At 62.7% G+C, this 27545-nt stretch overlaps 16 non-coding genes across 16 annotated transcripts; 12 read left to right on the top strand and 4 right to left on the bottom strand.

The window, feature by feature from the left end:
* Positions 1–309: 309 nt before the first annotated feature.
* Positions 310–392, bottom strand: TRNAL-CAG (transfer RNA leucine (anticodon CAG)). Its single transcript has one exon. It is a non-coding gene; the product is annotated as a tRNA-Leu (tRNA).
* A 578-nt stretch (positions 393–970) lies between these two features.
* Positions 971–1042, top strand: TRNAD-GUC (transfer RNA aspartic acid (anticodon GUC)). Its single transcript has one exon. It is a non-coding gene; the product is annotated as a tRNA-Asp (tRNA).
* A 655-nt stretch (positions 1043–1697) lies between these two features.
* TRNAG-UCC (transfer RNA glycine (anticodon UCC)) lies at positions 1698–1769 on the top strand. Its single transcript has one exon. It is a non-coding gene; the product is annotated as a tRNA-Gly (tRNA).
* Positions 1770–2068: 299 nt separating this feature from the next.
* On the top strand, positions 2069–2140 carry TRNAE-CUC (transfer RNA glutamic acid (anticodon CUC)). The gene has a single exon. It is a non-coding gene; the product is annotated as a tRNA-Glu (tRNA).
* Positions 2141–8210: 6070 nt separating this feature from the next.
* Positions 8211–8293, bottom strand: TRNAL-CAG (transfer RNA leucine (anticodon CAG)). The gene has a single exon. It is a non-coding gene; the product is annotated as a tRNA-Leu (tRNA).
* Positions 8294–8871: 578 nt separating this feature from the next.
* Positions 8872–8943, top strand: TRNAD-GUC (transfer RNA aspartic acid (anticodon GUC)). Its single transcript has one exon. It is a non-coding gene; the product is annotated as a tRNA-Asp (tRNA).
* Positions 8944–9622: 679 nt separating this feature from the next.
* Positions 9623–9694, top strand: TRNAG-UCC (transfer RNA glycine (anticodon UCC)). Its single transcript has one exon. It is a non-coding gene; the product is annotated as a tRNA-Gly (tRNA).
* Positions 9695–9993: 299 nt separating this feature from the next.
* On the top strand, positions 9994–10065 carry TRNAE-CUC (transfer RNA glutamic acid (anticodon CUC)). Its single transcript has one exon. It is a non-coding gene; the product is annotated as a tRNA-Glu (tRNA).
* A 6058-nt stretch (positions 10066–16123) lies between these two features.
* On the bottom strand, positions 16124–16206 carry TRNAL-CAG (transfer RNA leucine (anticodon CAG)). Its single transcript has one exon. It is a non-coding gene; the product is annotated as a tRNA-Leu (tRNA).
* Positions 16207–16784: 578 nt separating this feature from the next.
* TRNAD-GUC (transfer RNA aspartic acid (anticodon GUC)) lies at positions 16785–16856 on the top strand. Its single transcript has one exon. It is a non-coding gene; the product is annotated as a tRNA-Asp (tRNA).
* A 679-nt stretch (positions 16857–17535) lies between these two features.
* Positions 17536–17607, top strand: TRNAG-UCC (transfer RNA glycine (anticodon UCC)). Its single transcript has one exon. It is a non-coding gene; the product is annotated as a tRNA-Gly (tRNA).
* Positions 17608–17906: 299 nt separating this feature from the next.
* On the top strand, positions 17907–17978 carry TRNAE-CUC (transfer RNA glutamic acid (anticodon CUC)). The gene has a single exon. It is a non-coding gene; the product is annotated as a tRNA-Glu (tRNA).
* Positions 17979–24036: 6058 nt separating this feature from the next.
* Positions 24037–24119, bottom strand: TRNAL-CAG (transfer RNA leucine (anticodon CAG)). The gene has a single exon. It is a non-coding gene; the product is annotated as a tRNA-Leu (tRNA).
* A 578-nt stretch (positions 24120–24697) lies between these two features.
* TRNAD-GUC (transfer RNA aspartic acid (anticodon GUC)) lies at positions 24698–24769 on the top strand. The gene has a single exon. It is a non-coding gene; the product is annotated as a tRNA-Asp (tRNA).
* Positions 24770–25436: 667 nt separating this feature from the next.
* TRNAG-UCC (transfer RNA glycine (anticodon UCC)) lies at positions 25437–25508 on the top strand. The gene has a single exon. It is a non-coding gene; the product is annotated as a tRNA-Gly (tRNA).
* A 299-nt stretch (positions 25509–25807) lies between these two features.
* TRNAE-CUC (transfer RNA glutamic acid (anticodon CUC)) lies at positions 25808–25879 on the top strand. The gene has a single exon. It is a non-coding gene; the product is annotated as a tRNA-Glu (tRNA).
* Positions 25880–27545: the final 1666 nt, after the last annotated feature.

The raw sequence follows: 27545 nt of genomic DNA, 5'->3' as shown, positions 1-27545 counted from the left end.
AGCCAGGAGGGCGTTCGCGGTCGCTCGGTGTGTTTGGACCTGGTAAGAGGGCACGTGACGGGGTGGGGAGCGCGTCTGCCGGAAGGGCAATTGGTAGAGGGTCCGGAGCGCTGGCGCACAGTCCTGGGCTGTTTCCGTGACTGCCGATGGGTGGGTGGGCAGGCAGGAAGAACGGACGTGCCTGAGAAGCGGCTGCGCTTCGGAGGCTTGCTTGAAGCGGGCTGGAGTTTTGGAGCGCGGGCAAGGGCTCAAGGCGGCAGCCGAGGCGAGGTGGTCCGGGGTTGCGGTGGGCGGGCCAAAAGGTCCGCTTGTCAGGAGTGGGATTCGAACCCACGCCTCCAGGGGAGACTGCGACCTGAACGCAGCGCCTTAGACCGCTCGGCCATCCTGACGGCGCGCCGTGGCGCGTCCCCGTTCGCGTGCCTGGGAGCCGGCGCCGTTGGCCGGTGCGTTCGGTGCGCAACCGACGGACCGCGCGGGCGGAGCGGGCGCCGAGTGAACGCAACCGGCTGGCTCTGGCGCGGACGCCCCGGCGTCCCTACCCCGGACCCAAACGGTCCGCGGGGTGCCGGCCGCCCCTGCACGCCCCCGCCCCCGCCCCCGGGCCTCCGCCGGCGGGACCCCCGCAGGGCGCGCGCCCACCACGTTCTGGGAGCAGCGGCCTGGCGGTTTCGCCCTCGCCTCTTCCTCCTGTCGCGATCCCCGCGTTGGAGACAGCAGACAGGGCGCGCGGGGAGGTTCGACGCCACTCGGGTAGCTGTCGGGGTCCCGGTCTGGATCCGGGTGGGATCGCAGGGTGCTTTGTTGGGTGTCGGGTTAGGTCGCGCCACCGGTGACGGGTGTCGGGTGTCGGACAGCGGGCGGGCACGTGCCGGGCGGGCCCCTGCGGTCGGTCGGCGGAGGGGATCAAGGCAGGGCTCGGTGTCCGCGGTCGGAGTGGGGTGTGGCGTCCCGGCGGCTGTCGCCGTCGTCCTCGTTAGTATAGTGGTGAGTATCCCCGCCTGTCACGCGGGAGACCGGGGTTCGATTCCCCGACGGGGAGGCAGCAGTCCTTTTTGGGCCGCCGCCTCGGACCCAGCCTTTGTGCCCACCCTATCCTCCCTCCGCCCCCCAGCTAGCCGCAGGGCGCCAGCTCGGGCCCGGACAGCCTGGCCCCTTGCACCCCGTGGTCCCCTTTGCCCCCTGAGCCCCCGTGGCCCCCCGCACCTCTTGCCTTTTCTTGTCACCGGCCGCTTAGTCGCCACACGGTGGCGACCTCCTCTCGCCCCCACGGCGCCCAACGAGCGGCCGGCCCAAAGTGGCTGTCGGAAGAGGCTCCCTGCCTCGCACGGGGCCCGGGGCCCGCGGCCCGGTGGGAGGCGGAGGAGTGAGGACCCTGTGGGTGCGCAGCGGCTGTGGCCCCGCCGGGCACCTGGTGGAGAAGGGCTCTGGCGGCCCCGGGCGGCGAGGGAGAGAGAGCGCCCCCAGTGGCAGGCAGGCAGGCAGGGGGTCCGACCCGAGCAGCCACGCTCCGGAGGGGCGCGGGGCAGCCTTAGGCGGCGCTGTGGCAACGCGGAGGGCGGCGGCCGGGCGGTCGGACGGACAGACGGACGGACAGACAGAGGGACGCAGCGTCCAGCCGGGCTGCGCCGGCCTTATGAGGCGCGCTCGCTCGTGGGAGCCCCGGGCCGGCGTGGCGTGGCTACCCGTGCCGTGCGGCGTTGGTGGTATAGTGGTGAGCATAGCTGCCTTCCAAGCAGTTGACCCGGGTTCGATTCCCGGCCAACGCAGCAGCCCACCTTTTGCAGGGGTATCGCGCCGCGGAGCCCGCGTCGTGTCCAGGCTTAGCCTCTGGCTGCACGCGTGTGCGCCCGGGGAAGGAGGTGGTGGCGTTTGGAGGGTGGGCTGCGAACAGGACCAGAGCTGCTGGGGCAGGCGGGTTGCCGCGGGCGCAGCGTCGGCGTCGGCGGGGGCTGGCGGTGGGTGTTTGTTTTAAACCCAAGCAGGGGACAGGTGCCAAGGTAGCGCCCAGTGCTGGGGCCATAGGCACTGGGGCCAGGAGGCGCAAGCCTGGACAGGCGGCCGAACCTCCCTGGTGGTCTAGTGGTTAGGATTCGGCGCTCTCACCGCCGCGGCCCGGGTTCGATTCCCGGTCAGGGAAGTCTTCCTTCTTTGGCTCCGCCTGGCAACTGCCCGGCGCCTTCACTCCTCCGGTTTCGGCCACCAGCCTGGATCATTTCTCCCTCGCCCCAGCCACAAACCCCGGCCGCCTCCAATGAGGCCAGAAGCCTCCCCGCCTGCCTCCACCCATTTGTCCTTTTGGCTTCCCTGACGCCACCTGCGCCACATCAGCTTCACAGCTCTTCCTTGTCGGGTGCTGGCCTCGCTCCCATTCTGCCTCGGTGGCAAAGCCCACTGGCCAGGACAGGCTTTCTCCTCCCGTGGTCGCCAGGAGACCCGCCGCCGCCGCCACCACCACCGGCACCACACACTCTCAGTGGCATCTTGCCACGGAATGGGCCAGGACTCTCTAGCAGCAAGGCTTCTGCCAATCCAAGCCCGGGGGGGATTGGGGGGGTGCTGACGGGCCACTTCTCTGTCAACCGCAGGGGATCTGCACCTCAGGGTTGGACCACCTGCAACGGCCACTCATGCCAGCCAGCGCACTGGCTTTGCCACGGCCTGCCAGGCCCTGAGCGGGCCGGAGTCCCTGATTGGGCTCCACGCGCATGAGCGGCTTTGATAAGGATGGCAGTGAATCTTGAGCTCAGACCACGGGCCATGGCGCCGGGGAGGCAGAGCTGTGACAATCCCTCTTTCAGCACGATTATGATTTTCTTCGTGCGGATGGGTTATCGTTGGGATTCCTGTGATATGTGGGAACACGTGTAGATTGTGGAGTGATGGATGATCAACTGAGGGCATGTAGGGCATCCGTCCCGTCGGTATCTATCAGCTCTCCCTGTTGGGAACATCACAGGCGCTGTCTTCCAGCCCTTTGGAAACACACACTCATACATCGCCGTTAGCTATAGTCGCCCTACGCTGCGATGGAACATTAGAACGTATTCCTTCCATCGAACCACAGGCTCGTACCCCTTTCCTCCAACCTCTCTTCACCCCAGTCTCCCACACGCCCTCTCCGGCCCCTGGTTCCTATCGTTCTATGCTCTACCTCCACGAGGTGGACTTTTTGAGCTCCCACGGTAGGAGTAAGGACCTGCCATCTCTGTCTTTCTCTTCCCGGCTCACTTGACGTTGCATCGTGACCTCCAGCTCCATCTGTGTTGCTGCAAAGGAGAGGATTCGTTCTGTTTCAAGGCCAAGTAGTATTCCCTGCTGTTTAGATGCCACGTTTCTTTATTTTCTTTTATTTTTCTTTGTAGGTTTTTAAATTATTTATTTATTTTTTTAATTTTTGTGGATACGTAGTAGGTATATATATTTATGGGTTGCATGAGATATTTTGATACAGGCATGCATATGATTATCCAATCATTATTTATATCATTATCCAATCATCGATAATGATTACTGTCATGCATTGCATGCCTGTATCAATAAATGGGATATCCATCCCCTCAAACATTTATTCTTTATGTCACAAACAATCCAATTATACTTTTAGTTACATATATTCATTTTTTCATTTAATTCATTTAAATTAAATTATACATTTAATTTTAGGTTTTCGGGTACATGTGAAGAACATGCAAGATTGTTGCATAGGTACACACATGGCACTAGGATTTGCTGCCCTCACCCCCCCGCCCCGCCACATTTCTTTAATCCATTTCCCAACTGATGGAATCTTAGGTTGATTCGATGTTTCTACAATTGCGAACAGCGCTGCATTACACATGGGGGTGCGGGTATCCCTCTGATATTCGGATTTCCTTGTGCTTTGGATAAATACCCACCCGTGGGATTGCCGGAGGCAGCCGTAGCTCTACCTGTGGTTGTGTGCGTGGGAGGGGCTGGAGGAGACGGAAGGCTAGGGTGGAGGTGCGGTTTCCTTTGTTTGTCAGTTTGCTGTGTTTCCTTTGGAGAAATCTCCATGCTGCTTTTCAGGGTGGCCGTCCTTATTTACCTTTCCACCGACGGTGCCTGATTCTTCCCTTTTGTCCACCTCCTCGTCGGGATGGGTTATTTTCCCTGCGGGTTTAACGACAGCCATCCTAAGCGGGGTTGATGACTGCTCCTCGTGGTTTCCATTGGCATTTCCCCGAAGATTGCCGAGGCTGAGCATTTTCTCTTCATACACCCGTTGGTGGGCCATTCCTGTGTGTTCTCTGCCCACGTTCCAATGGGATCAGATGGCGTGCGCGTGGCCCGACGGGTGCCTGTTGGTGTGTGTGTTTTGGGGGGGAGGTTTTTGTGTGTGTGTGTGTACACATGCTCCCCCTCACTGTTGACGTGTTTGAGTTTCTCGCCTGTTCTGGATGTGACGATGACGCTTGAGAGGTCCCACTAGTTAGACCAACCTGGCCACGGGCGTTGAAGCATGCAGATGCAGGAGCTGGTGGGAAAAACCCAGCAGCCAAGCTGACCAAAGCGCACGTGGAAAGTTGGGGTTCAGGATAGACTTGTAGCGGACGTTGGTTTCCCATTTCTTCACCCACGCTCTCTAACTTCTCCCCAGCTGGCAAGGAAAACACGGAGATGGCGCACATCCCCAGCGCCTAGATTTGCTGTGGAATGTCTTCCCATCCTCTCCTTCACACCGATCAGCCCAGTTGTCCCAGCCTCTGTCCAGCGCGGTATCGACCTTGGAGCTTGGCCGATCCCCCAAGTCAATGGCAGAGCTCAGTCAACTCCCTGCCAAAACTTTCCTTGGGGGCAAAGTAGAGGTCACCAACCGCCCAAGCCTGTCCCTTGACATTCAGGTGATATTGGCAAAGTCGGATCGCCTGCAGAGACCAGACCCTGTTGGGGAGAGAGAGCCTTGGCATCCCCACGGGAGGCCAGCTTGCTTCCCAGCGAGATGTGGGTGTGTGTCAGTGCGTGACAGTGACGGACAAAGGTGTGCGTTCCCGTGGCTGGCAACCACCCCAGCACGGGACTAGGGGCCGACACCAAGGCAAGGACAGAAGCATGCCGACCGCGGACTGGGAGGCAGGAGAAGGAGTCCAGGGTGTCTGGGTGGTGCACAGGCTGGCTGCCAAGGTCTGGGAACGAGGCGGTCCAGTCACACGGAGGTTGTGCCGATGCCTGGGGCGTTGAGGCACATCTCAGGTGGCGTGTGCGGTCTGAGGGATCCCAGGTGGTGGCGGAGCCGGCGTGTGTCTGAAGAGCCTGAAGGAAACCAGGACTGGGGGATGTGAGTCGTGTGAGAGAGAGGCACTGGCAGCCAGAGAGAGAGTTGGCTGCGCTGGGGTGTGTGTGTGTGTGTGTGTGTGTGTGTGTGTGTGTGTGTGTGTGTAAGAACATGTTGGGTGGGGGGAGATAGAGCTGAGGGAGGGAAGGCTGAGCCTGGAGGCTGGAAGGAGCGGTAGATTTTCAGTGGGTTGGTCTGTCTGGGCTCTGGGCTGGGCAAGAATGAAGTCGGTGTGGTCAAGGGGACCCCCGTCGGGGGAGACGGATGCTGTTGGGCCAGGGGGTCAGAGTATGGAGTGGGGCTGGGGTGAAGGGGCAAGCAGCCAAGGGTGGGACAGACAGCATGACAGAGCGACTGGGGACCATGTCCCAGGTCCCAAAGGAGTAGGGAATGCACCTGGACCGCAGACATAAGTAAGCCGCCTTCAGGACGCACATTCACGTCTCGGGCATGTATGTGTCGGGGGCTAAGATGGAAAGACGTCCTAGCGACAGCAGCAAGGCAGGATCCTGGACTCAAGTGGTGGATGGGGGTTAGGTTGGGAGAGGCGTGATGGCGGTGGGGTTGCCGCGTGAGCCTCATAAGGACAGAGAGTGTGCCATGTCTGGAACACGGTGAATGGAGGCTGTGCAGGTGCCACGCGTTTAGTGGTGGGGTGGCATTTGGGACCGTGTGACCCGCTCCCCCACCCCCGTGCAGGGGAACGTGATGTTTCTCTACTCCAAGTCGCGACTTCCTCGCTACCAGAAGGGCATCGATGGCATGATTTTCTAGACGTGGGGAGCCAGCGGTGGAGAGAGAGTCAGAGGAGATGGGGCGTGGGGGGGGGGGGGAGAGAGAGAGAGAGAGAGAGAGAGAGAGAGAGAGAGAGAGAGAGAGACGGGTAGTCGTGGTGAAAAGTGAAGAGAAGTGGGGCGAGCGACCGCAAGCTCATGCTGCCTGGAGGCATTCCTTGAAGTGAAGTGCGTGGGACAGAGGCGGTGGCAGGGCAGTGAAGAGAAACGGGACCAGGAGGCTGCCAAAGGCTGGTTTCTGGCGCACTCTTGGGTTCGGAGGGGGTGTCGTTATGGAGGTGGTGTAGGGCGTGGTGGCGTCATCCATTAGTCCAGAGAAGGTCCGGGGAGTGGGCAGAGGCGGATCCCGCGTGGAAGCAGGGCCGGGGCAGGACACGCTCTAGCGCCCCGAGTGTGAGCAGGCGGCAGAGGGGAGCGCAGCTATACGTCGGTGCTGCAGCACCAAAATGGGACGTCGCACTGCATGGGCCAGGAATCGAACCCGGGCCTCCCGCGTGGCAGGCGAGAATTCTACCACTGAACCACCCATGCACCGATGAAAGGCGCCGACGGTAGCTGGCACAGGGGCGCTCGCCATCAGCCGCCCTTCACTGGTCACACCGTGCCGCGGGCGTGTGCCCCGCTGTAGCGTCCACGAGAGGCTGGCCCTATGGGGCGAGCAGAAGGGGAGGCTCCCGTCACGTCACGTCGAGGGGCCATGGGCGAAACAGGCGGAAGGAGAGAGGCCAAGTCGACCCATCTTGCACTTTCCCTGCCGCCAGGGTCGCCAGGAAGAAGACCAGCCCTGGCCCGCGCCCGATGGCTCAGGTGGGCAGGTGCGCTGTGGCGGGCCTTGCTGAGCGCGGATCCCCGGCCCAGACCCAAAGTCCTTTTCCCGCCGGGCTGGCCCTCCGCCGGGGTGGGGGGGTGGGGGTGTCAGCGAGAGGGGGCGCTGAAAGGTCACGGGTCTCGCAGCCGCTGCGTGTGGCTCAGAAACGCCGACCAAGTCCGTGAGAGCCTCGCTTCTGCGCTCTGAACAGGCCCCCCACCCCCGCACTGGCTGATACATGGTGCGGGACCCCGATGGGCCGGTAGGGAGGCCTGAGCGCCACAAAGCAGCAGATGAGCGCTTTGGCAGAGCCGCAGCTGCTGACCCGGGAGAAGGCGCGCTGGGTGTGGCTGGGACGGCCCAGGTCGCGGTTTCCCACGTGGAAATGCGGTGTGGCACAGAGCTGGTCCCCGCGGGGCCTGGCCTCTGTGGGCCGGTGGGCGGGATCTAAAGCTTCCACCGGGATTCCTCATGGGCTATGTTTCCGGGTTTGGGCTCGCCTGCCAGGCGAGTGTGCAGGGATCCCGCCGCCGCTGGCCCGCAGGCGTGCGGGCTGCAGGAGGACCGCCTGCAGGCAGGTGTTAGCAGTTAGGGCCCCACAGGGAAGGGAGCACAGTTAGCGCGGTGGGATCGGCGACCTGGGTAGGGTGTCAGGAGAATGGAATGGGCAGGCGGGGGCCGAGGGGTTGGAGGCGAGGACAGGATGTTGGATGGCGCGCCTCTGGTTGCAGAAGTGCGCGGGGCTCCACGAGCGAGTCGCTGCTGCTCAGCGGGCAGAAGTTGGAGGGTGCAAACGGGCGGGCGGTGCACTCCGGACGCCTCTGGGCAGCGCAGCGGCGATTCAAGGCGGCGGGTCGAGGGCGGTGAGCGGTGGGCGGTGGGCGCTGGGCGGTGGGCGCTGGGCGGCGGGAGGAAGGAGGGAAAAGGAGGAAGGCGAGAGAATCAGGCCTGTGTCTGTTAGGGCGATTGAGGAGAAGGCCGACGGAGGAAACCTGCAGGGAAGAGCCAGGAGGGCGTTCGCGGTCGCTCGGTGTGTTTGGACCTGGTAAGAGGGTGCGTGACGGGGTGGGGAGCGCGTCTGCCGGAAGGGCAATTGGTAGAGGGTCCGGAGCGCTGGCGCACAGTCCTGGGCTGTTTCCGTGACTGCCGATGGGTGGGTGGGCAGGCAGGAAGAACGGACGTGCCTGAGAAGCGGCTGCGCTTCGGAGGCTTGCTTGAAGCGGGCTGGAGTTTTGGAGCGCGGGCAAGGGCTCAAGGCGGCAGCCGAGGCGAGGTGGTCCGGGGTTGCGGTGGGCGGGCCAAAAGGTCCGCTTGTCAGGAGTGGGATTCGAACCCACGCCTCCAGGGGAGACTGCGACCTGAACGCAGCGCCTTAGACCGCTCGGCCATCCTGACGGCGCGCCGTGGCGCGTCCCCGTTCGCGTGCCTGGGAGCCGGCGCCGTTGGCCGGTGCGTTCGGTGCGCAACCGACGGACCGCGCGGGCGGAGCGGGCGCCGAGTGAACGCAACCGGCTGGCTCTGGCGCGGACGCCCCGGCGTCCCTACCCCGGACCCAAACGGTCCGCGGGGTGCCGGCCGCCCCTGCACGCCCCCGCCCCCGCCCCCGGGCCTCCGCCGGCGGGACCCCCGCAGGGCGCGCGCCCACCACGTTCTGGGAGCAGCGGCCTGGCGGTTTCGCCCTCGCCTCTTCCTCCTGTCGCGATCCCCGCGTTGGAGACAGCAGACAGGGCGCGCGGGGAGGTTCGACGCCACTCGGGTAGCTGTCGGGGTCCCGGTCTGGATCCGGGTGGGATCGCAGGGTGCTTTGTTGGGTGTCGGGTTAGGTCGCGCCACCGGTGACGGGTGTCGGGTGTCGGACAGCGGGCGGGCACGTGCCGGGCGGGCCCCTGCGGTCGGTCGGCGGAGGGGATCAAGGCAGGGCTCGGTGTCCGCGGTCGGAGTGGGGTGTGGCGTCCCGGCGGCTGTCGCCGTCGTCCTCGTTAGTATAGTGGTGAGTATCCCCGCCTGTCACGCGGGAGACCGGGGTTCGATTCCCCGACGGGGAGGCAGCAGTCCTTTTTGGGCCGCCGCCTCGGACCCAGCCTTTGTGCCCACCCTATCCTCCCTCCGCCCCCCAGCTAGCCGCAGGGCGCCAGCTCGGGCCCGGACAGCCTGGCCCCTTGCACCCCGTGGTCCCCTTTGCCCCCTGAGCCCCCGTGGCCCCCCGCACCTCTTGCCTTTTCTTGTCGCCGGCCGCTTAGTCGCCACACGGTGGCGACCTCCTCTCGCCCCCACGGCGCCCAACGAGCGGCCGGCCCAAAGTGGCTGTCGGAAGAGGCTCCCTGCCTCGCACGGGGCCCGGGGCCCGCGGCCCGGTGGGAGGCGGAGGAGTGAGGACCCTGTGGGCGCGCAGCGGCTGTGGCCCCGCCGGGCACCTGGTGGAGAAGGGCTCTGGCGGCCCCGGGCGGCGAGGGAGAGAGAGCGCCCCCAGTGGCAGGCAGGCAGGCAGGGGGTCCGACCCGAGCAGCCACGCTCCGGAGGGGCGCGGGGCAGCCTTAGGCGGCGCTGCGGCAACGCGGAGGGCGGCGGCCGGGTGGTCGGACGGACGGACGGACGGACGGACGGACGGACAGACGGACGGACAGACAGAGGGACGCAGCGTCCAGCCGGGCTGCGCCGGCCTTATGAGGCGCGCTCGCTCGTGGGAGCCCCGGGCCGGCGTGGCGTGGCTGCCCGTGCCGTGCGGCGTTGGTGGTATAGTGGTGAGCATAGCTGCCTTCCAAGCAGTTGACCCGGGTTCGATTCCCGGCCAACGCAGCAGCCCACCTTTTGCAGGGGTATCGCGCCGCGGAGCCCGCGTCGTGTCCAGGCTTAGCCTCTGGCTGCACGCGTGTGCGCCCGGGGAAGGAGGTGGTGGCGTTTGGAGGGTGGGCTGCGAACAGGACCAGAGCTGCTGGGGCAGGCGGGTTGCCGCGGGCGCAGCGTCGGCGTCGGCGGGGGCTGGCGGTGGGTGTTTGTTTTAAACCCAAGCAGGGGACAGGTGCCAAGGTAGCGCCCAGTGCTGGGGCCATAGGCACTGGGGCCAGGAGGCGCAAGCCTGGACAGGCGGCCGAACCTCCCTGGTGGTCTAGTGGTTAGGATTCGGCGCTCTCACCGCCGCGGCCCGGGTTCGATTCCCGGTCAGGGAAGTCTTCCTTCTTTGGCTCCGCCTGGCAACTGCCCGGCGCCTTCACTCCTCCGGTTTCGGCCACCAGCCTGGATCATTTCTCCCTCGCCCCAGCCACAAACCCCGGCCGCCTCCAATGAGGCCAGAAGCCTCCCCGCCTGCCTCCACCCATTTGTCCTTTTGGCTTCCCTGACGCCACCTGCGCCACATCAGCTTCACAGCTCTTCCTTGTCGGGTGCTGGCCTCGCTCCCATTCTGCCTCGGTGGCAAAGCCCACTGGCCAGGACAGGCTTTCTCCTCCCGTGGTCGCCAGGAGACCCGCCGCCGCCGTCGCCGCCGCCACCACCACCGGCACCACACACTCTCAGTGGCATCTTGCCACGGAATGGGCCAGGACTCTCTAGCAGCAAGGCTTCTGCCAATCCAAGCCCGGGGGGGATTGGGGGGGTGCTGACGGGCCACTTCTCTGTCAACCGCAGGGGATCTGCACCTCAGGGTTGGACCACCTGCAACGGCCACTCATGCCAGCCAGCGCACTGGCTTTGCCACGGCCTGCCAGGCCCTGAGCGGGCCGGAGTCCCTGATTGGGCTCCACGCGCATGAGCGGCTTTGATAAGGATGGCAGTGAATCTTGAGCTCAGACCACGGGCCATGGCGCCGGGGAGGCAGAGCTGTGACAATCCCTCTTTCAGCACGATTATGATTTTCTTCGTGCGGATGGGTTATCGTTGGGATTCCTGTGATATGTGGGAACACGTGTAGATTGTGGAGTGATGGATGATCAACTGAGGGCATGTAGGGCATCCGTCCCGTCGGTATCTATCAGCTCTCCCTGTTGGGAACATCACAGGCGCTGTCTTCCAGCCCTTTGGAAACACACACTCATACATCGCCGTTAGCTATAGTCGCCCTACGCTGCGATGGAACATTAGAACGTATTCCTTCCATCGAACCACAGGCTCGTACCCCTTTCCTCCAACCTCTCTTCACCCCAGTCTCCCACACGCCCTCTCCGGCCCCTGGTTCCTATCGTTCTATGCTCTACCTCCACGAGGTGGACTTTTTGAGCTCCCACGGTAGGAGTAAGGACCTGCCATCTCTGTCTTTCTCTTCCCGGCTCACTTGACGTTGCATCGTGACCTCCAGCTCCATCTGTGTTGCTGCAAAGGAGAGGATTCGTTCTGTTTCAAGGCCAAGTAGTATTCCCTGCTGTTTAGATGCCACGTTTCTTTATTTTCTTTTATTTTTCTTTGTAGGTTTTTAAATTATTTATTTATTTTTTTAATTTTTGTGGATACGTAGTAGGTATATATATTTATGGGTTGCATGAGATATTTTGATACAGGCATGCATATGATTATCCAATCATTATTTATATCATTATCCAATCATCGATAATGATTACTGTCATGCATTGCATGCCTGTATCAATAAATGGGATATCCATCCCCTCAAACATTTATTCTTTATGTCACAAACAATCCAATTATACTTTTAGTTACATATATTCATTTTTTCATTTAATTCATTTAAATTAAATTATACATTTAATTTTAGGTTTTCGGGTACATGTGAAGAACATGCAAGATTGTTGCATAGGTACACACATGGCACTAGGATTTGCTGCCCTCACCCCCCCCCCGCCACATTTCTTTAATCCATTTCCCAACTGATGGACTCTTAGGTTGATTCGATGTTTCTACAATTGCGAACAGCGCTGCATTACACATGGGGGTGCGGGTATCCCTCTGATATTCGGATTTCCTTGTGCTTTGGATAAATACCCACCCGTGGGATTGCCGGAGGCAGCCGTAGCTCTACCTGTGGTTGTGTGCGTGGGAGGGGCTGGAGGAGACGGAAGGCTAGGGTGGAGGTGCGGTTTCCTTTGTTTGTCAGTTTGCTGTGTTTCGTTTGGAGAAATCTCCATGCTGCTTTTCAGGGTGGCCGTCCTTATTTACCTTTCCACCGACGGTGCCTGATTCTTCCCTTTTGTCCACCTCCTCGTCGGGATGGGTTATTTTCCCTGCGGGTTTAACGACAGCCATCCTAAGCGGGGTTGATGACTGCTCCTCGTGGTTTCCATTGGCATTTCCCCGAAGATTGCCGAGGCTGAGCATTTTCTCTTCATACACCCGTTGGTGGGCCATTCCTGTGTGTTCTCTGCCCACGTTCCAATGGGATCAGATGGCGTGCGCGTGGCCCGACGGGTGCCTGTTGGTGTGTGTGTTTTGGGGGGGAGGTTTTTGTGTGTGTGTGTGTACACATGCTCCCCCTCACTGTTGACGTGTTTGAGTTTCTCGCCTGTTCTGGATGTGACGATGACGCTTGAGAGGTCCCACTAGTTAGACCAACCTGGCCACGGGCGTTGAAGCATGCAGATGCAGGAGCTGGTGGGAAAAACCCAGCAGCCAAGCTGACCAAAGCGCACGTGGAAAGTTGGGGTTCAGGATAGACTTGTAGCGGACGTTGGTTTCCCATTTCTTCACCCACGCTCTCTAACTTCTCCCCAGCTGGCAAGGAAAACACGGAGATGGCGCACATCCCCAGCGCCTAGATTTGCTGTGGAATGTCTTCCCATCCTCTCCTTCACACCGATCAGCCCAGTTGTCCCAGCCTCTGTCCAGCGCGGTATCGACCTTGGAGCTTGGCCGATCCCCCAAGTCAATGGCAGAGCTCAGTCAACTCCCTGCCAAAACTTTCCTTGGGGGCAAAGTAGAGGTCACCAACCGCCCAAGCCTGTCCCTTGACATTCAGGTGATATTGGCAAAGTCGGATCGCCTGCAGAGACCAGACCCTGTTGGGGAGAGAGAGCCTTGGCATCCCCACGGGAGGCCAGCTTGCTTCCCAGCGAGATGTGGGTGTGTGTCAGTGCGTGACAGTGACGGACAAAGGTGTGCGTTCCCGTGGCTGGCAACCACCCCAGCACGGGACTAGGGGCCGACACCAAGGCAAGGACAGAAGCATGCCGACCGCGGACTGGGAGGCAGGAGAAGGAGTCCAGGGTGTCTGGGTGGTGCACAGGCTGGCTGCCAAGGTCTGGGAACGAGGCGGTCCAGTCACACGGAGGTTGTGCCGATGCCTGGGGCGTTGAGGCACATCTCAGGTGGCGTGTGCGGTCTGAGGGATCCCAGGTGGTGGCGGAGCCGGCGTGTGTCTGAAGAGCCTGAAGGAAACCAGGACTGGGGGATGTGAGTCGTGTGAGAGAGAGGCACTGGCAGCCAGAGAGAGAGTTGGCTGCGCTGGGGTGTGTGTGTGTGTGTGTGTGTGTGTGTGTGTGTGTAAGAACATGTTGGGTGGGGGGAGATAGAGCTGAGGGAGGGAAGGCTGAGCCTGGAGGCTGGAAGGAGCGGTAGATTTTCAGTGGGTTGGTCTGTCTGGGCTCTGGGCTGGGCAAGAATGAAGTCGGTGTGGTCAAGGGGACCCCCGTCGGGGGAGACGGATGCTGTTGGGCCAGGGGGTCAGAGTATGGAGTGGGGCTGGGGTGAAGGGGCAAGCAGCCAAGGGTGGGACAGACAGCATGACAGAGCGACTGGGGACCATGTCCCAGGTCCCAAAGGAGTAGGGAATGCACCTGGACCGCAGACATAAGTAAGCCGCCTTCAGGACGCACATTCACGTCTCGGGCATGTATGTGTCGGGGGCTAAGATGGAAAGACGTCCTAGCGACAGCAGCAAGGCAGGATCCTGGACTCAAGTGGTGGATGGGGGTTAGGTTGGGAGAGGCGTGATGGCGGTGGGGTTGCCGCGTGAGCCTCATAAGGACAGAGAGTGTGCCATGTCTGGAACACGGTGAATGGAGGCTGTGCAGGTGCCACGCGTTTAGTGGTGGGGTGGCATTTGGGACCGTGTGACCCGCTCCCCCACCCCCGTGCAGGGGAACGTGATGTTTCTCTACTCCAAGTCGCGACTTCCTCGCTACCAGAAGGGCATCGATGGCATGATTTTCTAGACGTGGGGAGCCAGCGGTGGAGAGAGAGTCAGAGGAGATGGGGCGTGGGGGGGGGGAGAGAGAGAGAGAGAGAGAGAGAGAGAGAGAGAGAGAGAGAGGGGTAGTCGTGGTGAAAAGTGAAGAGAAGTGGGGCGAGCGACCGCAAGCTCATGCTGCCTGGAGGCATTCCTTGAAGTGAAGTGCGTGGGACAGAGGCGGTGGCAGGGCAGTGAAGAGAAACGGGACCAGGAGGCTGCCAAAGGCTGGTTTCTGGCGCACTCTTGGGTTCGGAGGGGGTGTCGTTATGGAGGTGGTGTAGGGCGTGGTGGCGTCATCCATTAGTCCAGAGAAGGTCCGGGGAGTGGGCAGAGGCGGATCCCGCGTGGAAGCAGGGCCGGGGCAGGACACGCTCTAGCGCCCCGAGTGTGAGCAGGCGGCAGAGGGGAGCGCAGCTATACGTCGGTGCTGCAGCACCAAAATGGGACGTCGCACTGCATGGGCCGGGAATCGAACCCGGGCCTCCCGCGTGGCAGGCGAGAATTCTACCACTGAACCACCCATGCACCGATGAAAGGCGCCGACGGTAGCTGGCACAGGGGCGCTCGCCATCAGCCGCCCTTCACTGGTCACACCGTGCCGCGGGCGTGTGCCCCGCTGTAGCGTCCACGAGAGGCTGGCCCTATGGGGCGAGCAGAAGGGGAGGCTCCCGTCACGTCACGTCGAGGGGCCATGGGCGAAACAGGCGGAAGGAGAGAGGCCAAGTCGACCCATCTTGCACTTTCCCTGCCGCCAGGGTCGCCAGGAAGAAGACCAGCCCTGGCCCGCGCCCGATGGCTCAGGTGGGCAGGTGCGCTGTGGCGGGCCTTGCTGAGCGCGGATCCCCGGCCCAGACCCAAAGTCCTTTTCCCGCCGGGCTGGCCCTCCGCCGGGGTGGGGGGGTGGGGGTGTCAGTGAGAGGGGGCGCTGAAAGGTCACGGGTCTCGCAGCCGCTGCGTGTGGCTCAGAAACGCCGACCAAGTCCGTGAGAGCCTCGCTTCTGCGCTCTGAACAGGCCCCCCACCCCCGCACTGGCTGATACATGGTGCGGGACCCCGATGGGCCGGTAGGGAGGCCTGAGCGCCACAAAGCAGCAGATGAGCGCTTTGGCAGAGCCGCAGCTGCTGACCCGGGAGAAGGCGCGCTGGGTGTGGCTGGGACGGCCCAGGTCGCGGTTTCCCACGTGGAAATGCGGTGTGGCACAGAGCTGGTCCCCGCGGGGCCTGGCCTCTGTGGGCCGGTGGGCGGGATCTAAAGCTTCCACCGGGATTCCTCATGGGCTATGTTTCCGGGTTTGGGCTCGCCTGCCAGGCGAGTGTGCAGGGATCCCGCCGCCGCTGGCCCGCAGGCGTGCGGGCTGCAGGAGGACCGCCTGCAGGCAGGTGTTAGCAGTTAGGGCCCCACAGGGAAGGGAGCACAGTTAGCGCGGTGGGATCGGCGACCTGGGTAGGGTGTCAGGAGAATGGAATGGGCAGGCGGGGGCCGAGGGGTTGGAGGCGAGGACAGGATGTTGGATGGCGCGCCTCTGGTTGCAGAAGTGCGCGGGGCTCCACGAGCGAGTCGCTGCTGCTCAGCGGGCAGAAGTTGGAGGGTGCAAACGGGCGGGCGGTGCACTCCGGACGCCTCTGGGCAGCGCAGCGGCGATTCAAGGCGGCGGGTCGAGGGCGGTGAGCGGTGGGCGGTGGGCGCTGGGCGGTGGGCGCTGGGCGGCGGGAGGAAGGAGGGAAAAGGAGGAAGGCGAGAGAATCAGGCCTGTGTCTGTTAGGGCGATTGAGGAGAAGGCCGACGGAGGAAACCTGCAGGGAAGAGCCAGGAGGGCGTTCGCGGTCGCTCGGTGTGTTTGGACCTGGTAAGAGGGCGCGTGACGGGGTGGGGAGCGCGTCTGCCGGAAGGGCAATTGGTAGAGGGTCCGGAGCGCTGGCGCACAGTCCTGGGCTGTTTCCGTGACTGCCGATGGGTGGGTGGGCAGGCAGGAAGAACGGACGTGCCTGAGAAGCGGCTGCGCTTCGGAGGCTTGCTTGAAGCGGGCTGGAGTTTTGGAGCGCGGGCAAGGGCTCAAGGCGGCAGCCGAGGCGAGGTGGTCCGGGGTTGCGGTGGGCGGGCCAAAAGGTCCGCTTGTCAGGAGTGGGATTCGAACCCACGCCTCCAGGGGAGACTGCGACCTGAACGCAGCGCCTTAGACCGCTCGGCCATCCTGACGGCGCGCCGTGGCGCGTCCCCGTTCGCGTGCCTGGGAGCCGGCGCCGTTGGCCGGTGCGTTCGGTGCGCAACCGACGGACCGCGCGGGCGGAGCGGGCGCCGAGTGAACGCAACCGGCTGGCTCTGGCGCGGACGCCCCGGCGTCCCTACCCCGGACCCAAACGGTCCGCGGGGTGCCGGCCGCCCCTGCACGCCCCCGCCCCCGCCCCCGGGCCTCCGCCGGCGGGACCCCCGCAGGGCGCGCGCCCACCACGTTCTGGGAGCAGCGGCCTGGCGGTTTCGCCCTCGCCTCTTCCTCCTGTCGCGATCCCCGCGTTGGAGACAGCAGACAGGGCGCGCGGGGAGGTTCGACGCCACTCGGGTAGCTGTCGGGGTCCCGGTCTGGATCCGGGTGGGATCGCAGGGTGCTTTGTTGGGTGTCGGGTTAGGTCGCGCCACCGGTGACGGGTGTCGGGTGTCGGACAGCGGGCGGGCACGTGCCGGGCGGGCCCCTGCGGTCGGTCGGCGGAGGGGATCAAGGCAGGGCTCGGTGTCCGCGGTCGGAGTGGGGTGTGGCGTCCCGGCGGCTGTCGCCGTCGTCCTCGTTAGTATAGTGGTGAGTATCCCCGCCTGTCACGCGGGAGACCGGGGTTCGATTCCCCGACGGGGAGGCAGCAGTCCTTTTTGGGCCGCCGCCTCGGACCCAGCCTTTGTGCCCACCCTATCCTCCCTCCGCCCCCCAGCTAGCCGCAGGGCGCCAGCTCGGGCCCGGACAGCCTGGCCCCTTGCACCCCGTGGTCCCCTTTGCCCCCTGAGCCCCCGTGGCCCCCCGCACCTCTTGCCTTTTCTTGTCGCCGGCCGCTTAGTCGCCACACGGTGGCGACCTCCTCTCGCCCCCACGGCGCCCAACGAGCGGCCGGCCCAAAGTGGCTGTCGGAAGAGGCTCCCTGCCTCGCACGGGGCCCGGGGCCCGCGGCCCGGTGGGAGGCGGAGGAGTGAGGACCCTGTGGGCGCGCAGCGGCTGTGGCCCCGCCGGGCACCTGGTGGAGAAGGGCTCTGGCGGCCCCGGGCGGCGAGGGAGAGAGAGCGCCCCCAGTGGCAGGCAGGCAGGCAGGGGGTCCGACCCGAGCAGCCACGCTCCGGAGGGGCGCGGGGCAGCCTTAGGCGGCGCTGCGGCAACGCGGAGGGCGGCGGCCGGGCGGTCGGACGGACGGACGGACGGACGGACGGACGGACAGACGGACGGACAGACAGAGGGACGCAGCGTCCAGCCGGGCTGCGCCGGCCTTATGAGGCGCGCTCGCTCGTGGGAGCCCCGGGCCGGCGTGGCGTGGCTGCCCGTGCCGTGCGGCGTTGGTGGTATAGTGGTGAGCATAGCTGCCTTCCAAGCAGTTGACCCGGGTTCGATTCCCGGCCAACGCAGCAGCCCACCTTTTGCAGGGGTATCGCGCCGCGGAGCCCGCGTCGTGTCCAGGCTTAGCCTCTGGCTGCACGCGTGTGCGCCCGGGGAAGGAGGTGGTGGCGTTTGGAGGGTGGGCTGCGAACAGGACCAGAGCTGCTGGGGCAGGCGGGTTGCCGCGGGCGCAGCGTCGGCGTCGGCGGGGGCTGGCGGTGGGTGTTTGTTTTAAACCCAAGCAGGGGACAGGTGCCAAGGTAGCGCCCAGTGCTGGGGCCATAGGCACTGGGGCCAGGAGGCGCAAGCCTGGACAGGCGGCCGAACCTCCCTGGTGGTCTAGTGGTTAGGATTCGGCGCTCTCACCGCCGCGGCCCGGGTTCGATTCCCGGTCAGGGAAGTCTTCCTTCTTTGGCTCCGCCTGGCAACTGCCCGGCGCCTTCACTCCTCCGGTTTCGGCCACCAGCCTGGATCATTTCTCCCTCGCCCCAGCCACAAACCCCGGCCGCCTCCAATGAGGCCAGAAGCCTCCCCGCCTGCCTCCACCCATTTGTCCTTTTGGCTTCCCTGACGCCACCTGCGCCACATCAGCTTCACAGCTCTTCCTTGTCGGGTGCTGGCCTCGCTCCCATTCTGCCTCAGTGGCAAAGCCCACTGGCCAGGACAGGCTTTCTCCTCCCGTGGTCGCCAGGAGACCCGCCGCCGCCGCCGTCGCCGCCGCCACCACCACCGGCACCACACACTCTCAGTGGCATCTTGCCACGGAATGGGCCAGGACTCTCTAGCAGCAAGGCTTCTGCCAATCCAAGCCCGGGGGGGATTGGGGGGGTGCTGACGGGCCACTTCTCTGTCAACCGCAGGGGATCTGCACCTCAGGGTTGGACCACCTGCAACGGCCACTCATGCCAGCCAGCGCACTGGCTTTGCCACGGCCTGCCAGGCCCTGAGCGGGCCGGAGTCCCTGATTGGGCTCCACGCGCATGAGCGGCTTTGATAAGGATGGCAGTGAATCTTGAGCTCAGACCACGGGCCATGGCGCCGGGGAGGCAGAGCTGTGACAATCCCTCTTTCAGCACGATTATGATTTTCTTCGTGCGGATGGGTTATCGTTGGGATTCCTGTGATATGTGGGAACACGTGTAGATTGTGGAGTGATGGATGATCAACTGAGGGCATGTAGGGCATCCGTCCCGTCGGTATCTATCAGCTCTCCCTGTTGGGAACATCACAGGCGCTGTCTTCCAGCCCTTTGGAAACACACACTCATACATCGCCGTTAGCTATAGTCGCCCTACGCTGCGATGGAACATTAGAACGTATTCCTTCCATCGAACCACAGGCTCGTACCCCTTTCCTCCAACCTCTCTTCACCCCAGTCTCCCACACGCCCTCTCCGGCCCCTGGTTCCTATCGTTCTATGCTCTACCTCCACGAGGTGGACTTTTTGAGCTCCCACGGTAGGAGTAAGGACCTGCCATCTCTGTCTTTCTCTTCCCGGCTCACTTGACGTTGCATCGTGACCTCCAGCTCCATCTGTGTTGCTGCAAAGGAGAGGATTCGTTCTGTTTCAAGGCCAAGTAGTATTCCCTGCTGTTTAGATGCCACGTTTCTTTATTTTCTTTTATTTTTCTTTGTAGGTTTTTAAATTATTTATTTATTTTTTTAATTTTTGTGGATACGTAGTAGGTATATATATTTATGGGTTGCATGAGATATTTTGATACAGGCATGCATATGATTATCCAATCATTATTTATATCATTATCCAATCATCGATAATGATTACTGTCATGCATTGCATGCCTGTATCAATAAATGGGATATCCATCCCCTCAAACATTTATTCTTTATGTCACAAACAATCCAATTATACTTTTAGTTACATATATTCATTTATTCATTTAATTCATTTAAATTAAATTATACATTTAATTTTAGGTTTTCGGGTACATGTGAAGAACATGCAAGATTGTTGCATAGGTACACACATGGCACTAGGATTTGCTGCCCTCACCCCCCCCCCCCGCCACATTTCTTTAATCCATTTCCCAACTGATGGACTCTTAGGTTGATTCGATGTTTCTACAATTGCGAACAGCGCTGCATTACACATGGGGGTGCGGGTATCCCTCTGATATTCGGATTTCCTTGTGCTTTGGATAAATACCCACCCGTGGGATTGCCGGAGGCAGCCGTAGCTCTACCTGTGGTTGTGTGCGTGGGAGGGGCTGGAGGAGACGGAAGGCTAGGGTGGAGGTGCGGTTTCCTTTGTTTGTCAGTTTGCTGTGTTTCGTTTGGAGAAATCTCCATGCTGCTTTTCAGGGTGGCCGTCCTTATTTACCTTTCCACCGACGGTGCCTGATTCTTCCCTTTTGTCCACCTCCTCGTCGGGATGGGTTATTTTCCCTGCGGGTTTAACGACAGCCATCCTAAGCGGGGTTGATGACTGCTCCTCGTGGTTTCCATTGGCATTTCCCCGAAGATTGCCGAGGCTGAGCATTTTCTCTTCATACACCCGTTGGTGGGCCATTCCTGTGTGTTCTCTGCCCACGTTCCAATGGGATCAGATGGCGTGCGCGTGGCCCGACGGGTGCCTGTTGGTGTGTGTGTTTTGGGGGGGAGGTTTTTGTGTGTGTGTGTGTACACATGCTCCCCCTCACTGTTGACGTGTTTGAGTTTCTCGCCTGTTCTGGATGTGACGATGACGCTTGAGAGGTCCCACTAGTTAGACCAACCTGGCCACGGGCGTTGAAGCATGCAGATGCAGGAGCTGGTGGGAAAAACCCAGCAGCCAAGCTGACCAAAGCGCACGTGGAAAGTTGGGGTTCAGGATAGACTTGTAGCGGACGTTGGTTTCCCATTTCTTCACCCACGCTCTCTAACTTCTCCCCAGCTGGCAAGGAAAACACGGAGATGGCGCACATCCCCAGCGCCTAGATTTGCTGTGGAATGTCTTCCCATCCTCTCCTTCACACCGATCAGCCCAGTTGTCCCAGCCTCTGTCCAGCGCGGTATCGACCTTGGAGCTTGGCCGATCCCCCAAGTCAATGGCAGAGCTCAGTCAACTCCCTGCCAAAACTTTCCTTGGGGGCAAAGTAGAGGTCACCAACCGCCCAAGCCTGTCCCTTGACATTCAGGTGATATTGGCAAAGTCGGATCGCCTGCAGAGACCAGACCCTGTTGGGGAGAGAGAGCCTTGGCATCCCCACGGGAGGCCAGCTTGCTTCCCAGCGAGATGTGGGTGTGTGTCAGTGCGTGACAGTGACGGACAAAGGTGTGCGTTCCCGTGGCTGGCAACCACCCCAGCATGGGACTAGGGGCCGACACCAAGGCAAGGACAGAAGCATGCCGACCGCGGACTGGGAGGCAGGAGAAGGAGTCCAGGGTGTCTGGGTGGTGCACAGGCTGGCTGCCAAGGTCTGGGAACGAGGCGGTCCAGTCACACGGAGGTTGTGCCGATGCCTGGGGCGTTGAGGCACATCTCAGGTGGCGTGTGCGGTCTGAGGGATCCCAGGTGGTGGCGGAGCCGGCGTGTGTCTGAAGAGCCTGAAGGAAACCAGGACTGGGGGATGTGAGTCGTGTGAGAGAGAGGCACTGGCAGCCAGAGAGAGAGTTGGCTGCGCTGGGGTGTGTGTGTGTGTGTGTGTGTGTGTGTGTAAGAACATGTTGGGTGGGGGGAGATAGAGCTGAGGGAGGGAAGGCTGAGCCTGGAGGCTGGAAGGAGCGGTAGATTTTCAGTGGGTTGGTCTGTCTGGGCTCTGGGCTGGGCAAGAATGAAGTCGGTGTGGTCAAGGGGACCCCCGTCGGGGGAGACGGATGCTGTTGGGCCAGGGGGTCAGAGTATGGAGTGGGGCTGGGGTGAAGGGGCAAGCAGCCAAGGGTGGGACAGACAGCATGACAGAGCGACTGGGGACCATGTCCCAGGTCCCAAAGGAGTAGGGAATGCACCTGGACCGCAGACATAAGTAAGCCGCCTTCAGGACGCACATTCACGTCTCGGGCATGTATGTGTCGGGGGCTAAGATGGAAAGACGTCCTAGCGACAGCAGCAAGGCAGGATCCTGGACTCAAGTGGTGGATGGGGGTTAGGTTGGGAGAGGCGTGATGGCGGTGGGGTTGCCGCGTGAGCCTCATAAGGACAGAGAGTGTGCCATGTCTGGAACACGGTGAATGGAGGCTGTGCAGGTGCCACGCGTTTAGTGGTGGGGTGGCATTTGGGACCGTGTGACCCGCTCCCCCACCCCCGTGCAGGGGAACGTGATGTTTCTCTACTCCAAGTCGCGACTTCCTCGCTACCAGAAGGGCATCGATGGCATGATTTTCTAGACGTGGGGAGCCAGCGGTGGAGAGAGAGTCAGAGGAGATGGGGCGTGGGGGGGGGGGAGAGAGAGAGAGAGAGAGAGAGAGAGAGAGAGAGAGAGAGAGGGGTAGTCGTGGTGAAAAGTGAAGAGAAGTGGGGCGAGCGACCGCAAGCTCATGCTGCCTGGAGGCATTCCTTGAAGTGAAGTGCGTGGGACAGAGGCGGTGGCAGGGCAGTGAAGAGAAACGGGACCAGGAGGCTGCCAAAGGCTGGTTTCTGGCGCACTCTTGGGTTCGGAGGGGGTGTCGTTATGGAGGTGGTGTAGGGCGTGGTGGCGTCATCCATTAGTCCAGAGAAGGTCCGGGGAGTGGGCAGAGGCGGATCCCGCGTGGAAGCAGGGCCGGGGCAGGACACGCTCTAGCGCCCCGAGTGTGAGCAGGCGGCAGAGGGGAGCGCAGCTATACGTCGGTGCTGCAGCACCAAAATGGGACGTCGCACTGCATGGGCCGGGAATCGAACCCGGGCCTCCCGCGTGGCAGGCGAGAATTCTACCACTGAACCACCCATGCACCGATGAAAGGCGCCGACGGTAGCTGGCACAGGGGCGCTCGCCATCAGCCGCCCTTCACTGGTCACACCGTGCCGCGGGCGTGTGCCCCGCTGTAGCGTCCACGAGAGGCTGGCCCTATGGGGCGAGCAGAAGGGGAGGCTCCCGTCACGTCACGTCGAGGGGCCATGGGCGAAACAGGCGGAAGGAGAGAGGCCAAGTCGACCCATCTTGCACTTTCCCTGCCGCCAGGGTCGCCAGGAAGAAGACCAGCCCTGGCCCGCGCCCGATGGCTCAGGTGGGCAGGTGCGCTGTGGCGGGCCTTGCTGAGCGCGGATCCCCGGCCCAGACCCAAAGTCCTTTTCCCGCCGGGCTGGCCCTCCGCCGGGGTGGGGGGGTGGGGGTGTCAGCGAGAGGGGGCGCTGAAAGGTCACGGGTCTCGCAGCCGCTGCGTGTGGCTCAGAAACGCCGACCAAGTCCGTGAGAGCCTCGCTTCTGCGCTCTGAACAGGCCCCCCACCCCCGCACTGGCTGATACATGGTGCGGGACCCCGATGGGCCGGTAGGGAGGCCTGAGCGCCACAAAGCAGCAGATGAGCGCTTTGGCAGAGCCGCAGCTGCTGACCCGGGAGAAGGCGCGCTGGGTGTGGCTGGGACGGCCCAGGTCGCGGTTTCCCACGTGGAAATGCGGTGTGGCACAGAGCTGGTCCCCGCGGGGCCTGGCCTCTGTGGGCCGGTGGGCGGGATCTAAAGCTTCCACCGGGATTCCTCATGGGCTATGTTTCCGGGTTTGGGCTCGCCTGCCAGGCGAGTGTGCAGGGATCCCGCCGCCGCTGGCCCGCAGGCGTGCGGGCTGCAGGAGGACCGCCTGCAGGCAGGTGTTAGCAGTTAGGGCCCCACAGGGAAGGGAGCACAGTTAGCGCGGTGGGATCGGCGACCTGGGTAGGGTGTCAGGAGAATGGAATGGGCAGGCGGGGGCCGAGGGGTTGGAGGCGAGGACAGGATGTTGGATGGCGCGCCTCTGGTTGCAGAAGTGCGCGGGGCTCCACGAGCGAGTCGCTGCTGCTCAGCGGGCAGAAGTTGGAGGGTGCAAACGGGCGGGCGGTGCACTCCGGACGCCTCTGGGCAGCGCAGCGGCGATTCAAGGCGGCGGGTCGAGGGCGGTGAGCGGTGGGCGGTGGGCGCTGGGCGGTGGGCGCTGGGCGGCGGGAGGAAGGAGGGAAAAGGAGGAAGGCGAGAGAATCAGGCCTGTGTCTGTTAGGGCGATTGAGGAGAAGGCCGACGGAGGAAACCTGCAGGGAAGAGCCAGGAGGGCGTTCGCGGTCGCTCGGTGTGTTTGGACCTGGTAAGAGGGCGCGTGACGGGGTGGGGAGCGCGTCTGCCGGAAGGGCAATTGGTAGAGGGTCCGGAGCGCTGGCGCACAGTCCTGGGCTGTTTCCGTGACTGCCGATGGGTGGGTGGGCAGGCAGGAAGAACGGACGTGCCTGAGAAGCGGCTGCGCTTCGGAGGCTTGCTTGAAGCGGGCTGGAGTTTTGGAGCGCGGGCAAGGGCTCAAGGCGGCAGCCGAGGCGAGGTGGTCCGGGGTTGCGGTGGGCGGGCCAAAAGGTCCGCTTGTCAGGAGTGGGATTCGAACCCACGCCTCCAGGGGAGACTGCGACCTGAACGCAGCGCCTTAGACCGCTCGGCCATCCTGACGGCGCGCCGTGGCGCGTCCCCGTTCGCGTGCCTGGGAGCCGGCGCCGTTGGCCGGTGCGTTCGGTGCGCAACCGACGGACCGCGCGGGCGGAGCGGGCGCCGAGTGAACGCAACCGGCTGGCTCTGGCGCGGACGCCCCGGCGTCCCTACCCCGGACCCAAACGGTCCGCGGGGTGCCGGCCGCCCCTGCACGCCCCCGCCCCCGCCCCCGGGCCTCCGCCGGCGGGACCCCCGCAGGGCGCGCGCCCACCACGTTCTGGGAGCAGCGGCCTGGCGGTTTCGCCCTCGCCTCTTCCTCCTGTCGCGATCCCCGCGTTGGAGACAGCAGACAGGGCGCGCGGGGAGGTTCGACGCCACTCGGGTAGCTGTCGGGGTCCCGGTCTGGATCCGGGTGGGATCGCAGGGTGCTTTGTTGGGTGTCGGGTTAGGTCGCGCCACCGGTGACGGGTGTCGGGTGTCGGACAGCGGGCGGGCACGTGCCGGGCGGGCCCCTGCGGTCGGTCGGCGGAGGGGATCAAGGCAGGGCTCGGTGTCCGCGGTCGGAGTGGGGTGTGGCGTCCCGGCGGCTGTCGCCGTCGTCCTCGTTAGTATAGTGGTGAGTATCCCCGCCTGTCACGCGGGAGACCGGGGTTCGATTCCCCGACGGGGAGGCAGCAGTCCTTTTTGGGCCGCCGCCTCGGACCCAGCCTTTGTGCCCACCCTATCCTCCCTCCGCCCCCCAGCTAGCCGCAGGGCGCCAGCTCGGGCCCGGACAGCCTGGCCCCTTGCACCCCGTGGTCCCCTTTGCCCCCTGAGCCCCCGTGGCCCCCCGCACCTCTTGCCTTTTCTTGTCGCCGGCCGCTTAGTCGCCACACGGTGGCGACCTCCTCTCGCCCCCACGGCGCCCAACGAGCGGCCGGCCCAAAGTGGCTGTCGGAAGAGGCTCCCTGCCTCGCACGGGGCCCGGGGCCCGCGGCCCGGTGGGAGGCGGAGGAGTGAGGACCCTGTGGGCGCGCAGCGGCTGTGGCCCCGCCGGGCACCTGGTGGAGAAGGACTCTGGCGGCCCCGGGCGGCGAGGGAGAGAGAGCGCCCCCAGTGGCAGGCAGGCAGGCAGGGGGTCCGACCCGAGCAGCCACGCTCCGGAGGGGCGCGGGGCAGCCTTAGGCGGCGCTGTGGCAACGCGGAGGGCGGCGGCCGGGCGGTCGGACGGACGGACGGACGGACGGACGGACGGACAGACAGAGGGACGCAGCGTCCAGCCGGGCTGCGCCGGCCTCATGAGGCGCGCTCGCTCGTGGGAGCCCCGGGCCGGCGTGGCGTGGCTGCCCGTGCCGTGCGGCGTTGGTGGTATAGTGGTGAGCATAGCTGCCTTCCAAGCAGTTGACCCGGGTTCGATTCCCGGCCAACGCAGCAGCCCACCTTTTGCAGGGGTATCGCGCCGCGGAGCCCGCGTCGTGTCCAGGCTTAGCCTCTGGCTGCACGCGTGTGCGCCCGGGGAAGGAGGTGGTGGCGTTTGGAGGGTGGGCTGCGAACAGGACCAGAGCTGCTGGGGCAGGCGGGTTGCCGCGGGCGCAGCGTCGGCGTCGGCGGGGGCTGGCGGTGGGTGTTTGTTTTAAACCCAAGCAGGGGACAGGTGCCAAGGTAGCGCCCAGTGCTGGGGCCATAGGCACTGGGGCCAGGAGGCGCAAGCCTGGACAGGCGGCCGAACCTCCCTGGTGGTCTAGTGGTTAGGATTCGGCGCTCTCACCGCCGCGGCCCGGGTTCGATTCCCGGTCAGGGAAGTCTTCCTTCTTTGGCTCCGCCTGGCAACTGCCCGGCGCCTTCACTCCTCCGGTTTCGGCCACCAGCCTGGATCATTTCTCCCTCGCCCCAGCCACAAACCCCGGCCGCCTCCAATGAGGCCAGAAGCCTCCCCGCCTGCCTCCACCCATTTGTCCTTTTGGCTTCCCTGACGCCACCTGCGCCACATCAGCTTCACAGCTCTTCCTTGTCGGGTGCTGGCCTCGCTCCCATTCTGCCTCGGTGGCAAAGCCCACTGGCCAGGACAGGCTTTCTCCTCCCGTGGTCGCCAGGAGACCCGCCGCCGCCGCCGTCGCCGCCGCCACCACCACCGGCACCACACACTCTCAGTGGCATCTTGCCACGGAATGGGCCAGGACTCTCTAGCAGCAAGGCTTCTGCCAATCCAAGCCCGGGGGGGATTGGGGGGGTGCTGACGGGCCACTTCTCTGTCAACCGCAGGGGATCTGCACCTCAGGGTTGGACCACCTGCAACGGCCACTCATGCCAGCCAGCGCACTGGCTTTGCCACGGCCTGCCAGGCCCTGAGCGGGCCGGAGTCCCTGATTGGGCTCCACGCGCATGAGCGGCTTTGATAAGGATGGCAGTGAATCTTGAGCTCAGACCACGGGCCATGGCGCCGGGGAGGCAGAGCTGTGACAATCCCTCTTTCAGCACGATTATGATTTTCTTCGTGCGGATGGGTTATCGTTGGGATTCCTGTGATATGTGGGAACACGTGTAGATTGTGGAGTGATGGATGATCAACTGAGGGCATGTAGGGCATCCGTCCCGTCGGTATCTATCAGCTCTCCCTGTTGGGAACATCACAGGCGCTGTCTTCCAGCCCTTTGGAAACACACACTCATACATCGCCGTTAGCTATAGTCGCCCTACGCTGCGATGGAACATTAGAACGTATTCCTTCCATCGAACCACAGGCTCGTACCCCTTTCCTCCAACCTCTCTTCACCCCAGTCTCCCACACGCCCTCTCCGGCCCCTGGTTCCTATCGTTCTATGCTCTACCTCCACGAGGTGGACTTTTTGAGCTCCCACGGTAGGAGTAAGGACCTGCCATCTCTGTCTTTCTCTTCCCGGCTCACTTGACGTTGCATCGTGACCTCCAGCTCCATCTGTGTTGCTGCAAAGGAGAGGATTCGTTCTGTTTCAAGGCCAAGTAGTATTCCCTGCTGTTTAGATGCCACGTTTCTTTATTTTCTTTTATTTTTCTTTGTAGGTTTTAAAATTATTTATTTATTTTTTTAATTTTTGTGGATACGTAGTAGGTATATATATTTATGGGTTGCATGAGATACTTTGATACAGGCATGCATATGATTATCCAATCATTATTTATATCATTATCCAATCATCGATAATGATTACTGTCATGCATTGCATGCCTGTATCAATAAATGGGATATCCATCCCCTCAAACATTTATTCTTTATGTCACAAACAATCCAATTATACTTTTAGTTACATATATTCATTTATTCATTTAATTCATTTAAATTAAATTATACATTTAATTTTAGGTTTTCGGGTACATGTGAAGAACATGCAAGATTGTTGCATAGGTACACACATGGCACTAGGATTTGCTGCCCTCACCCCCCCCCCGCCACATTTCTTTAATCCATTTCCCAACTGATGGACTCTTAGG

Source organism: Aotus nancymaae, unplaced genomic scaffold (genome assembly GCF_030222135.1).
Source record: "Aotus nancymaae isolate 86718 unplaced genomic scaffold, 86718_ANA_hifiasm-v0.15.2.pri h1tg000108l, whole genome shotgun sequence".
NCBI classification, from domain to species: domain Eukaryota; kingdom Metazoa; phylum Chordata; class Mammalia; order Primates; family Aotidae; genus Aotus; species Aotus nancymaae.
The sequence above is the reverse complement of the archived record's forward strand: the minus strand, read 5'-3'. Positions and strand labels throughout refer to the sequence as shown.